This window comes from Buteo buteo, chromosome Z (genome assembly GCF_964188355.1).
Source record: "Buteo buteo chromosome Z, bButBut1.hap1.1, whole genome shotgun sequence".
Lineage (NCBI taxonomy): Eukaryota > Metazoa > Chordata > Aves > Accipitriformes > Accipitridae > Buteo > Buteo buteo.
The window spans coordinates 54,096,954-54,108,959 of record NC_134204.1 but is presented as its reverse complement, the minus strand read 5'-3'; the positions used below and the strand labels follow the sequence as shown (position 1 = coordinate 54,108,959).

General features: G+C 42.0%; 1 protein-coding gene across 3 annotated transcripts in view; it reads left to right on the top strand.

Annotated features, from left to right (window-relative positions):
• The first annotated feature begins 580 nt into the window (after window positions 1–580).
• ZNF462 (zinc finger protein 462) overlaps window positions 581–12,006 on the top strand; it is a 93,266-nt gene continuing 81,840 nt past the window's right edge. For all 3 annotated transcript variants that reach the window (XM_075020343.1, XM_075020340.1, XM_075020338.1), the window contains exon 1: window positions 581–897. The gene's annotated coding sequence lies outside the window, so the exon portion shown is untranslated. The remainder of the gene's footprint in view (window positions 898–12,006) is intronic.

Genomic DNA, 12,006 nt, shown 5'->3' with positions numbered 1-12,006 from the left:
TTATGTTCTTTACCCTGCTCAGGGAAGATTAGCCTCTAGATGGATGCGTCTGAGGGATCACCTCAGGGGCAGATCTGCATGCAGAAACCGGTTTTTGCCATGGCTGGAAGAGAGCTATGACCTAGCAGAGCGCTCCATCTGAGCGGCTCCCCGAGCATCGCAGGAGCTGCTGAGTGCTCCTGCACAGGAAGCTTTGTGAAGGCAACAGCTTGGAAGGGGAAGCTCTTCAGATCTTTCCCCCTTCTTCTCCTCCTCCCTGGCCTGTGAGTGATTCAGTGTCCCAGACCTTAACTTTTTGTTACCACCTTCCTCCTCTTAATCTCCTTCATCTTCAACACCTCCTCCTCTATCACTACCATCTTCTCCTCCATCTGTCTGCCTCCTGGATCTCTCCTTTGCTTGCTTTCCCCCCTCCTCTTCCACCTCCCTCCCTCTCTTTCTTCTTGCCTTTTCCTCCTCTCTTTTCTTCTCTTTTCTTTCTCTTTTTCCTCCTCTTCCCCTACACGTTGTTGTTGTTGTTAGAAAGGATTCTTGCACCCCCTGGTGCTCTTGCGTTTTGTGTGGTAGGAGAGGAGATTGTCTTCTTTCTCTCTCTCCCTCTGGTTGCTCATTATTCAGAGAGAGACACAGAGGGTGAGTGAGAGAGAGAGAGAGAGACGGATATCTCAGGTCATCTGCAGCTGCAGCAAACCAGTGAAGGAGAGAGAGAGAGGGAGAGGGAGAGAGAGAGAGAGGGGGGGAAAAGCAGGGAAAGATGGCGATCCTCCATTGCTGAGACCTGGCAAGGAGCACATGAGACTCACAAAACAACTTCCACAACAATAACAAGAAGAAGAGCTAGGCAGAGAGGAAGAGGAGAGGAGGCAGCAGCAAGAGCAGCAGTGCCGGGACGCTCCTGTAAGTTCTTGCAATTAAAACCCATCTCCGGTTTGGCATTGGAGAGATCATCTCTCGTGTGTCTGTGTGTATATATATATATTTTGTTGTTGTTGTTTGGTCTTTTCTGTCTTTCTTTCTTTCCACCACCTTCCTCTGAAATCCATTCATTCGGTCAACGGAGGAAGGAGGAAGAAAGAAAGGAAGAAAAAAAAAAGAAGAGAGGGGAGCGAGAGCGGGGTGTTTTGTTTGAGAGAGAAGTCTCTTGCATGGAGGAGGAGAAGAAGAGGAGGAGGTGCTGGTGGTGGTGGTGGTGGTGGTGGGAGGAGGAGGAAGGCGGTTAATTAATTTTTTGTTGTTGCATTAAGGGGTGTGGGGGGGAGATATGGGGAGATAAGTGAGATATCAGCCGAGCTTTCGGGTTGGGGGGGTGCCCGAGAGGATATGTGTGTGTGTGTGCGAGGTCTGGATGGTGCTGTGCGTGTGGACTTGGATCAGAGACGGGAGAGACACGGAGGAGAGAAAAGCTCCGTGCTGGCACGACCCAGGCAATCGGGTGACCTCTTTCTTCCTTTCTTTTCTTTCTTTTCTTTCTTTCTTTCTTGCTCTCCCCCTCTTCCTCTCCTTCTCTTTCTCCTCGTCCCCTCTCGCTGCCCTCCTCCTCGCCGCTGGCGAGGCTGGTCCCTCACCCCGGCGGTGGTGCCCCCACCACGGCTCTCCTGGAGTTGGGATGCGGGGGTCCCCGGCGGCGTCGGTGCTGGGGGGCTGGTGGTGCCCGCAGGAGGTTGCTTGGAGGAGGACAGCGTTCAGCTGGAGAGCAGGAGCCATTACACACGCTTGTGCTCTCCTTTGAGAGAAAGAGAGAAGGGAAGAAAGGAAGGGGAAGGAGCCCACTTCTTCTTGCTCAGTTCCCCGATGTCCCTACCTTTAAACCAGGGGAGGGAGAAGGCGCTTTCTCCCCTGCCCCTTTCTCAACGACCCGGAGCAGCTTTCTCCCTATCTCTCCCCCTCTTTCCCTTTCTTTATCTCCCTGTCCTCCATTTGCAAGCTGTCTGCTTTGGTTCCAGTCCAGGCTCCACAACACAAAGCTTCTCCTCGCTCTCGCACACATGCACACACAGTCTACAGGCTCTTTATGTCTTCTGGAGTAACCTTCTACTCCCCCCCCCCCCCCCCCCCGGCTCCTCTTAGCATTATGGTTTCTATTCTCCACACTGATCCTCCTGGAGCTTCATGTAGTTGTGATCTGATAGGATTTCTCCCCCTCTCACCTCCCTCTTTTGGGGGAGAAAAAGGAAAAGTTTCATTCGTTTTTCTGGTGTTTGGAAGGAGAAAGACCTTCAAGTTTGAGTGCTTTCTGCTGCTGCTTTTGTGTGTGTGTCTGTGGGGGTCTGTTTGTCTCATGAAGCTGCTTGCATGTCTAAGAGGAAGTGACTAGTTTGGCAGAGAGCTGTGATCTGAGTCAGGTAAGCCATGTCATGTTCTCTAGCTCCACCAGAAAATGGAGGAGAGAGAGAGTAGACAAAGCTGAGATGGGAAGTGCTCCTAACATCGTGGATGTCTCTCCATGTTTTGAAGCTTTGCTGGCAGTAGCTGGCTTAATCATGATTTTTTCCCCTAAGGTTTCTTCAGTTTTTTCAATGTACAACATTGTGATGGGTCTTCTCTCTGACTTCATGCTATCAGGAAATGAGGATTGGAGGAAATTGCTCAGATTCTCCTTCACACAGAGAAACACATCCTCAGGCTTTTTTGCTCTTATGCTTTCATGTGGAGGTCACCTTTCTAGATATTTTTCTTTGGTTAAAGACCACAGAATTTAGGAGGTTGATCAGTTGGCCAAAGAAATAGTGCATATATGCATATATTTATAGATTTTTTGAAAGCATTTGGAGGTAAGTGCACGCAGCTTGAGGCTGCTCAGGTTCTTCCAGAGAACGTCATGAAATGTCATTTTTTTTCTAGATGATGATGGTGATGCTTGTTTTGGGGGATTTTTAACATCTGATTTTCAAGAGCATTCCTTCTTTTGGATGTATTTTAAATTAAGATGCAATATTTCTCCCCACACACTAGGTTGCATTAAAATGATACTGGCAGGCTTTTAGTAGGTTCCTCAGAGCATCATAACATACATGATTTCTCTTAGAAAAAAAAAGAAACGGTTTTCACAGCTGTCTTTTTGGTGTCTTAAAATTTTTTTTTCCTGAAAACTTATGGCAACATTCTTGTTATGATTTTAATGTCATTATGGAAACCTAAGATCTTTAAAGTGAGATAGCAGTTGAACAGGAATTTGTCTGCTTTTTTTTAACCCACCTTTTAATCTGAAACCATTTTGAGTAGACTCAAAACAAGCCTCACTCTTTTCCCACCAACCTAAATTTGCACATCAGTTGCATAGTAGATGCAGTTCCCCCCAAATTCAAACTACATGCTGAAAGGCATGAGGGGGGTTCAAGAGAGCAGTGCTACTGAGCTTGAAGGCACAGCTCCATAGAAGGGTGTCAGTGATGTTCATACATAGGTTACTCTGAAGAGTTTAAGAAGGAATGTGTTACATATGGAGGTGTAAGTGACGGGATAGGGGACCAATGAATCTGAATCAGAACATGCTCCCAGATGTGCAAAGAGAATAGAAAGATTTGAGGATTGCAATGACTAGCAATGGACTTGAGATCCAGCTGCTGCAAGGTTAAAATCAATGCCCTTGTTTTATTTTTGCTGTTGAAGAAATGATTTAGTATATAATCTAATATACTTGGGAAAGATATGGCATTATCAGCTGTGCATTTCTTAAGTTCTGGTTGCTGATAATATCACCCAAATTACTGAGATACTGTGGTTGTCTCCATCTTTCAGAAGTGGGCCATGGAATATACCATTTCAGGTATGTTTAATATTATTACATTTTGACAAAGTAAAGAGGGACATTAACTGTTCATTTTTTTTCCCCCTGAAGTGATGTTCTTTGATGCCCTTTGCAGTCTCTGCACAGGTCTAAATCAGCAGGCGCTGAAGAAACTGCAAAAGTCCCCACTGACCTTTGCTTGTTTGGGTCAGATCCTAAATACACATCTCCAGTATAAGAAGACTGTATGCCATCTTCTTAGGTATCTGCTTGTTTTCATAGTTCAGAATTTGGAATCTCCTTTTACTTCTTGAGAGGTCAACTCAGTGCTTGCACTACAATGTGCCCTACAGATACATAGCTCTTGAATGTGGCATGTGCAATCCAAGAACAAGTTTGAGATTTAAGCTGAGGATCTTTATGGGAGGGCCTCTTACCTCTCTCCTGTGGTGACAGACACCCTAGGAAACCAAACGTCATGGCAGTAGTTTGAGTTGGATTGAGAGTGGTGTTATTTCTTGGGGGGGGCGTGGGAGGTTCTTCACTGTGAGACTGAAATCCCTTTAGAGAATGATAGTCTTGTTAATGATGTTACTTGCTGTAGTTCTGCCCAGATAAACTGAATTTCACCTAGCTGTTAAAATATGAGCTGAGGGTCTTCTTTTCTTTTTAAAAACAAAACAAATCTAAAAAAACCCCAAACCCAACAGTAAGTTTTAAAGGAGATCTAGAAAGATAATCTTAATTCATGAGATGGTGGTGACTTGAATGTTTCTTGTAACTGGGCACGAATTTCTTCATTTGGACAATGGCTTTCAATTCCTTTTGGTTTGCGGGCACCCAGAACTTTTTCATGGTGCAAGCTCTAACAGAAACTGCATTCATATTCTTCTGCATACTTATTCTTCAGTATATAAACTTGCTTTTCTTAATCGCTTTTCTCAACCCTATTATACATAGCCTATGGACCAGTGCTTAAAAATGTTTAAGCAATGATTTGATTTCCTTATACATTTTTGCTAGGTTCATAATGGATTACATTGCTGAGAAATTTAAAAGGTTATGTTTAGAATTTCCTTCCATAATTTTAAAAAATTATTTTGTTACAAGAGGAAAACTAAAAATATGTTGTGTATGCTCAGACTATGAAGAACATGAGTACATAATTGGATGCTGGAAATGGAAAGTAGAACAACTGCAAGTGGACGTGGAAAAAAAAAGATGATCATTTCAATTCAGTAAATTTTATAACAAATTCTTTAGTGTTGTGAACTTTGACTTAAAGGAGGATTGACTTTTATGAAGACATGAGTGATTGAAAAGAGAGTTGATAAGTATTGGAGAAGAACTGTGTTCAACATAGATGTCTGGACATCTGGCAGATGTTACTCTGGGCCCCAAGGAATGGACAAGTTTAATTTTAGCCTTAAAAAGGAAATGGGAAGAACTAAAGTCTTATAATAGTACAGCTTACAGTTTGAGGAAGGTTACTTCAGAAAAGCCCAAAGATATGTTTTGAAATTTGGAACTCCCAGGAACAAGTGTACATGAGTTTTTCCTATTGAGTTTTCCTGTTGCTCCAAACAACATGTGTAGAGTTACAATATAAGTTGAGATTGCTCCAGTTTGCTGTAACACTTTCTCTGCATGATGTGGATAATTTCTTAAATTGAGCAGAAGAACACTGCTTTGTAGTAAGAAACTGCAGAAAAAGGAGTTAAAAGTGTGAAACTGGTGAATAGCTGTGCAGTATTCATTAACTAACACTGCCCTGTTAAGAACCTATCACTAAGCAAACTTAGGGACAAAACATGTAGTATCCAAAAACCCCCAGTGAAATATTGAAAAGAGTGATTTGAAGAAGCATACTGTTAGAGGAAGGAGATCCTGTTTTGACACATCAGGAAAGATCTACAAAGGCCAATATGTCTTTGTGTCTTTTCACGTATTTTGTTTCCTTATCCTTTGTTATACTTCCAATCCATTGTAGTAGAAAAATAATGTAAACTCTGTCTTCTCTCTTTTGAAATGAAATAATGTATTTTGTGGACTTGTTCTGGATGAAGATGGTGTGCTGCTAGTGCCAGAACTGTATGATTTGCTTAATTTGCATACTTGATCAAGATGTGATCAAGTATGAACTTCTAATTACTGGCTTCAGTAAAAATGTTGAACTTCATCAGTCTAAATGCTTGCTTTCCAAACAGTTGCTTTGTTCTAGAGTACTAAATAATCGAGCAATCTGCCCAAAAGGGTTTGATAGAAATCTTTCAGGTAGTGTTGAAATATAATATGAGTCCATAGGAGGTGAGCAGGAGATCTGTGAAGTGTTACTTGAGGAGGGGATGAGAAATGCCACCTTACTCTTCAGAGAGTGAGGATAATTTTTAAGAAAAAAAAAAAGAGGAGTATGATGAGAATGAAGGCTGCTTAAACATCTGCTAACCTCTCAGAGAGAGGAACTCAAATTGTTTAATCAAGAGGTGCTGGAGAAGGTGGTGTGATGCAAGTCTTCAGCTGCTGGCAGAGACACAGTTAACATTGTAAACGGTTGAACTTCAGCATGGCACTTCTCCAAATGAGTTGACTGTTGAAAATAAAATGTTCCAGAAGAACTGGGAGAACAGGAAAGAAGTTAAAATAGCATGGTTTGTATGCCAGTGCTGAAAGAAGAAAAGGGGGGAGGAAGGGAGATAGCTCAACTTATGATAATTATCTTGTTGGTTGTAGTGAAAAGGCTTTAGTAGAAATTTCCAAATGAGGGGACTAGATTTAATAGAATGCAGTCTTCATTTGTGTCCTGAGTTTTGGAAGTATTCTTCTGCTTTCAGCTTGTATTTGTGAAGTTGAGCACATAGGTAAATAAAAAGTCACATGAGATTGTTTTGGGTTTTTTTTCCATTTTGTTCTTTTAGCTTTAAAAACAATACCAAAGATCTAAAGTCTGCCCCTCATCTCTTCAGTTTCATGAAGCTGTGCCAGATGTTGCAGTACAAACAACTCTGAAGGGCTTTGAAAGAGAGGGTTTGAGATGGGAAAAGGAGTATCTTTATTTCTGGTGTCTTATATTTGAAACGCACAGTCTTATGTACAATTTTAATTTTTTCTGTGTTCTCTTCAGCTCTTCAGGAGTTGAAGATCTTGGTACAGTTGCTTTGTTCAGCTTTAGGCAGCGTGTGTTACTGCAGTAACTCAAAATATCCTTGCGTAACCACTACTTGAAGGAACTTTTCTTTAAGCAGTGTTTGGAAAAGAGCCTTTCCTCATCATTGGTTGTGATTGCTTTGTAGTAATTTTTGAGACACATTGGTTATCAGAACATGAGTCCCAGACCTAGCAACAGTGCTATGCCTTTTATTTCCCCTTGATTGAAAAGTCTCTTCATTTTTGTCTAGTCTTTGCGATATAATTATGGACCTCCACAGCTGCTGTCTACGAGGAATACAATAGGTTTTTGGCTTGGGCCAAAAGCAGCTTTTTGGGTAGAAGATGGTAAGATACCTCAAGAAAAACAATCAGTTTTCATGTTTATTTGGTAATTTGAAGAAAATGGAAATGAGACATCTCGGGATGTGCAGTCACTGTTCTTGAGTGGAGTCAAATATAGTCTCTTTAAGAATACATGTTTAATAATGTCAGCATAAAGAGCTGTAGGCACAGCATCAATGTCATGAGTGATTAGAAGGGACTTACTGAGAGCTTATCGGGGTAGCAATCATTGCAAGGCCAGCATGTTGAGGACAAATAATTCTGAGAAAACACTTGATTCACTGTACTACTTCTGTTAGTTTTGAACTAGTTAAATTAAGAATTCAGTTGTTGAAGTATGTTGCTTGTTGCTTCGTGGTGGAAGATAAAACAATCTAATTGGGATTATGCAGAAAATTGGAGAGTTATTTCATGCCTTTGGGAGAAGAAGCTAAGTGCTTGCATTTTGTGCCTGTGTTTTTCCTTCTTTCAATGCCAGGGATATACAATTAATAACTTGCTAGTCATTTAGATAATGGGTGGTAAGCAGCACTGGATGGTGTATTTGCAGTGCTTGTAACAGGTACAGGCTCTGTGCTGACCTGAAGATTAAGAAGTGGGATGTTCAGCGATGGCATTACTGTTGCTATTAAAAAGCTCTGGAAAGGGGCCTGAGAACCCCAGCTGCTGGGTGGAGGAAGTCAGGCCTTCAAAGGATACAAGGATTAGTGTGTCAGGAAAAGTAAATGGTAGCATCAGCACAAGTAGAAAATAGGCAGAGCTATTCAGCAAACAGAAAAGTAGGCTAAGGCATGCCATAATTATGTGTAGTGGAAACTTGCTGCTAATAGAGCAATTGCGTGGGGTAGAGAGGCAGGAGAATGATTTTTCAAGACAAAACAAAGCAGACATTGCAGAGAATGATATAGGAAGACTGAGGATTCAATGTGCTTGTGACAATGTGAAAGAGAAGACTTTGTTTTGAAAGATGCTAAAAATGGAATCTTCTGATGTACATGTGGTCACTGTTTCCGTGGCCTTGTAGGACAATAGGGGCTTCTTTGCACTGCCCGAATGAGCAAACTCTTCCTTCCGAGCAAAGTCTTCCTTCCCGCTTGCAGCTCTTAAGGTTCAGATAGTGCTGCTTCAGGGTGCTATCAGTGGTTGTGGAAAGAAGGCATCACAGGATATTCCTTTTGGGAAGAAGATGGGTCGTACTGGATTGGACTGTTGTCATGCAAATTCATTCATAATACAATAGCTACTTATCACAGGAGCCAGGTAAACACATTCCTCCCACACATTGTCCCTAGACCTCTCATTGCTGGCAAAGAAAAGAGCAGAATGAGGGAATGTGACACAGAACCTGTGCTCCAGCAGCCCATACTTGGAGTTTTATCAGATAAACAGGGTAGCTAAGGGAAGACTACATGTGCTGGAAGATTTCAGTGCAACATGAGTGTGACATGCAGGGTGGTGCATCTACGTTTCTTTGACTTTGACTTGCTGAAGACTTTAATTTAGTGTCTAGCTGGGAAAGGGTTCATTAATAAAGGCCTTGCTGTGGTCCGAATGCCAGAATTCAGCTATTTGATGATGCTGAAAAGTGTTTTTTTCCTTTCTGCCTACCTCTTGTTCTTAAATTGACAGCTTGAATAGATTCTAGGTCAGAAGTTCTGTAGGGATTGGTGAAGGTGGCTTATGTTAGTGGTGGTTGTTTAACAACTTCTTCCCACTTCCCTTTCCTCTTCCCACTTCCCCTTCCTCTTCCCACTTCCCTTTTCTCTTCCCTTTCCCCTTCTCCCCCCCCCTTTTTAAACAAAGTGGACAGTCCAGTCTTTGCTAAACTTGTGAGACAGCTTAGAGGAGTGCTGGTCTTGAGGTGGATGCAGTGAATCAGGCATGAGTGTGCATCTCTAGTTGAGCAAACTGCTTCTGGAGAGAACTTGGAGAGGCTCCTGAATATTTATTTGTTTTAACTCACACTTGGAACTTCAGTTCCAGTCAGACTTAGTTAGATTTGTGGGCATGTGGCTCTTTATAATGCAGTTTTAGGCCTCTCTGACAAAACACTAAGGAGACCAAAGAATTAGTGTACAGCCCTTGAAACCTTGCTCTTAATTTTTTTTAATTACTTCAACCATCCATCCCTCTACCCAGTAAAATAGGCATAATTAGGATTTAAGAAGGATATTGGAAATTAAGACCTTGGTGCTGGATTCTGTTGCTGTGTGTGTTGAAACAAACCAATATGTAGATAAGAAAAATCTCCTTTTGGGAGTGGTTCTGGTGTGTGAGGCTGGAGCAGACCTGCTCTGCTGTTCGCAAGTACTTGAGAGATGGGAACTAGGGTTACCTGCCACTTTGTTACAATGTTACTGATTCTGACTGATGGTGTGTTCTCAGATGTGTTGCTGCTTGTGGTGAGTATGGAAGAAGAGACTATATATACAATATCTACTTAGTTTAGTTGGTAATGCAGCAAAGTTTGGAAGGCCATGGCCATAAGGAGTCATCTTGTTTTCTTCTGCATTGTGTGAAACGTTGTACTGTCAGAAAAATAAATAAATGTCAATATGAACAAATTTGGAATGATTTCTCTCCTTATTTGATTGGAAGCTCTGATCTTGCATTTCAGTTTTTCCCTTCCTTTTCTACATCTGGGTGGCTCTGGCTGCAGAATATAGAACCTCCAGCACTGGTGGACTCTGAAACTGTGCTTCTATCATGCTCAGCTAAATAACTTGACAAGTGTAAAAATGTTAACAAATGGCTGATGGAAAATTGAGAGCAGCCAGACAGCTCTCAGCCTGGTTAATTAGCTTCTTGACTGTTGAATTGTTCCTACCCTCTCATATGGCTGTGGCTTGCAGCCCTGCGAGAAAGGATTTGGATTCCTGGCCAGGAGTGCCTCTCAAAAGTTGAATTCATGTAACTTGAAGTCAGTGTGGACCGGTTCCTTTTGGTCTAAATGACCTTTTATCTTCGCTGGGGGAGGGTAGTGGGGAGAAAGCATATCAGCTTTCAGCTATGTCAGGTTGTATAGAGGTCAGGTTCTCTTGTCTGTGATCAAGCATATGGTGTAAAACAGCCCAGTGTGCGATACCACCAGGACCTGGGGAGAGAAGGACTTTATCAGGCCTTCTGGAGGTAAATATGACTGAAGGCCATGTTGTGTATCAGCATGTATGATGGCTCTCAGCTCAGGGCTTGCAGGATTCATGTATTTAACCCTTTGGTGGTGCTGGCTCCTAGTGTGTTTCCACCCTGGTAGGTTGAGAAGAAGCTATTGTTTCTCAAGAGCATGCAGATTTCTTCTGCCAGGTTATCTGTGCATGTGTGAGACCTGAAATCCCTGGCTCCAAGGGCATAACTGTATTACTCACTGGAGCTGCTAAAAGAGTGCGTCAATATATTTGGGTCTCCCAGCTGCATGAATAAATGAGTAAACCTGAATTATTTTTGAATTATCAGATTACAGAGGTGATAACATACTATTCCATTCTGCACCCTCTACAAATGTGCTTCTCTCCTTCTACTGTGGAGCAGGGGGGGAATATAAGATTTTCAGCATGTTGTTCTCCCAAGGAACCACATAAAAACTGTTGAGGTTGCACTAAGAAAATGTCTTTCAGACCAGAAGCCTTGAGTCAGAAGTTGCTTGGCAAGATGACAGACAGGTTGACCAAAGGTTGCTTGTGGTGTGCTCATACAAAATGAACACGAAATGCTCCTTGCCCTCCATGGTTCTTTAGTGCTTCCCCAGGTTCGCCCATGTTACTTCAGTGGTATACAGGAATATAATTTGCTTGCTGGTATTCTGGTCTTATCTCTGAAGATATTTATTTTAAGAATTCATGTCTACATAGGTTTGTTAATACTGTACTGTAATATCAGATGGGCTGCTGAGACCTCAAGGGGGTGAGGAATCTATTTTTAGTGTGTTTGAAGGGTAGATGATGTTTCAGGTTGTGGAATGACTTTCTGGGGGGTCTGTCACCATACACTGAAGTTTTGTATGTCATGGCAGTGGAGACCAGTCATATGATGATGAGTTAGTAACTTAAATGGGACATAAAAAAATTTTATGGAAATTTTAAAGATAGATGGAGCTAAAATGCCACACAGTCTGTTCTCATGCTTGTTTCCTTGATGTGCTGAAGACATCTAATCCTCTTTACAGGTGAAATAAGCAGTCTGCTTATGAGCTGAAGGCAATGCTTGCTGATCTGTTGACATCCAGATTGGAGGGTTATTCATGTCTGAGTAAGAATTTTAGTAATGGTGGGTGACCAAAACAGTGTTTTAGTTGCCTGAGAGGCATGAAGAATATGGTTTGTGATCTTCTTCCACATCAGAAGTTAGTCACATGTGGGAAGTTGGATAATAGCAGTGCTGTCCTATTTAAACATACTTGACATCCCAGCCTGCAGAGATTTGGAGCTTTAGATTGAGAGGACTGCCTCAGACAAATGTGTGCATGCAGCAATCTGAACAGTGAATCCAGCCTTGCTTTGGAAGCACTGCACTGTAGTGGTAGCCATGAAGAACAGATTTGAATGATTTATTATGGTTAGATTTTATGTGGATTGGCTTCCTATTTTGTTTGGAAGGCAGTAAACCAGCAACTTTTACAGGATTCTTCTTACATTCCCAGGATTTTGTTTTGTGTGTAGGCATGTATGCTCTATTTATTTATTTAATAAATCCTCACTGCCACTGTTAGGAACGTTAACAAAGGCTTTTTAATAGGTCAGACCTCAGCTACCATTGCATTTTCTTGTTACTGTAGTACATTTGGCAGATAATAG